Source organism: Myotis brandtii, unplaced genomic scaffold (genome assembly GCF_000412655.1).
Source record: "Myotis brandtii unplaced genomic scaffold, ASM41265v1 scaffold1166, whole genome shotgun sequence".
Taxonomy (NCBI): domain Eukaryota; kingdom Metazoa; phylum Chordata; class Mammalia; order Chiroptera; family Vespertilionidae; genus Myotis; species Myotis brandtii.
The window spans coordinates 113255-115030 of record NW_005354034.1 but is presented as its reverse complement, the minus strand read 5'-3'; the positions used below and the strand labels follow the sequence as shown (position 1 = coordinate 115030).

At 56.2% G+C, this 1776-nt stretch overlaps 1 long non-coding RNA gene across 1 annotated transcript in view; it reads left to right on the top strand.

Moving 5' to 3' along the window:
* Positions 1-965: 965 nt before the first annotated feature.
* Positions 966-1776, top strand: part of LOC102238614 — a 4273-nt gene continuing 3462 nt past the window's right edge. The window contains exon 1 of the long non-coding RNA XR_313131.2: positions 966-1249. This is a non-coding gene — a long non-coding RNA (uncharacterized LOC102238614). The remainder of the gene's footprint in view (positions 1250-1776) is intronic.

Sequence of the window (1776 nt, the reverse complement as noted above, 5' to 3'; positions counted from 1 at the left end):
GACGGGTCCGCAGGACCTGCAGCAACAGAGGCCTAGACGCACACACACACACACGTACACGTACACATGCACACACATTCACACACATGTACACATACAAACATGCACTATGCACACACAAACACATACATGCGCATACACTCACACTCATACACATGCACACTCATACACACATGCACAAACACTCATACACAACACACAAACATACATGCACACACACAAACAACACAAACACACACTCATACACACACGCACAAACACACACAAACACACATACATAAACACGCACTCACACACACATACACTCAGGAAGGAGGCTGTTATTTGGCGCTGGCGGGAAAGCGTGAGAAAAAGCAGCTAGTCCTGATCTTACTCACATGCAGGATATAACACACACACACACACACACACAATTCCATGGGGATCGGAGCAGCTCAGTGTAAAAAAGCCACGTCCGTAAAACATTGAGGGGGGGAAAGATCACCTAGGGCAATAGATTCATGAAATCAGGTTAGGACGGGATTTAAAAATGTATATTTTTATTGATCTCAGAGAGGAAGGGAGAGATAGAGAGAGAGAAACATCCACGATGAGAGAGAATCACTGATCGGCCGCCTCCTGCACGCCCCCCACTGGGGATGGAGCCCGCAACCCGGGCATGTGCCCTTGGCCGGAATCGAACCCTGACCTCCGGGTTCATAGGTTGGCGCTCAACCACTGAGCCACACCGCCTGAGCTCGGAGGGGTTTCTTAAACGAGGCACAAAGAGCCCGCAAGACGAAAGAAAACACGGATACGTTTACACTCAATAAAACAAAACCATTTGTGTGAAGAAACGGCGGTGACAGCCCATAACGTGTCAGGAAACATCCCGGGATTTAGGTTCCCAGCCGGCTAGTGTTCGGGGCACAGGAAGCCGTCACACAGCGAGGAAAACCCGGCTCCTTCGTCGTGCGGCTGCGGGGTTTCCCCGGTGGATTTTTTGGGGGGGGGGGGGGGGGTCCTGTCAGCCCCCCCGCCAGTCGCTGCAGCAGGAAGTGAGCGTGTGGCTGGCACTCGCCAAGTCTGGGAGCACAGCTGGGCCCGCGGATGTGGGCGGCGGGAACTCCGGCTGGTGGACACGGCTTGACGGCGTTGGAGCGTGTGGGGCAACATCCTGGGACGTCATGGATGGACAGGCGTGTGACTCAGCGGTGCCTGCTCAGAGCACCTGCCCCTGGGACCTCCCTGCGCACATACGAGGAGACCGGTAAGAGGACACGTGTGTGCGATACAGCCAGACCCCCGACCTTTACTTTTTTAGGTTCGACTATTTCCAAGAGATCTTTCTATACCTTAATATATATTTAACGTATATATATATGCACACACACTAGAGGCCCCGTGCACGAAATTCATGCACAGGGGGCAGTGGGGGGCGGGGGACATCCCTCAGCCCGGCCTGCACCCTCTCTAATCTGGGACATCCCTCTCGCAATCCGGGACTGCTGGCTCCTAACTGCTCACCTACCTGCCAGCCTGCTCACGCCCCACCAGCCCCGCCACCAGCCTTCTCGCCCCAAACTGCCCCCCTTTGTGGCCTGATCGCCCCCAACTGTCCCCCATTGCTGGCCTGATGGCCCCAACTGGCCCCCCTGCCAGCCTGATCACCCCTAACCACCTCTGCCTGCTGACATGATCGCCCCTAACTGCACCCCCTGCCATCCTGGTTGCCCCCAACGGCCCCCCCTGCCAACCTGGTCACCCCCAACTGCCCCCCCTGCCGGCCAGGTCGCC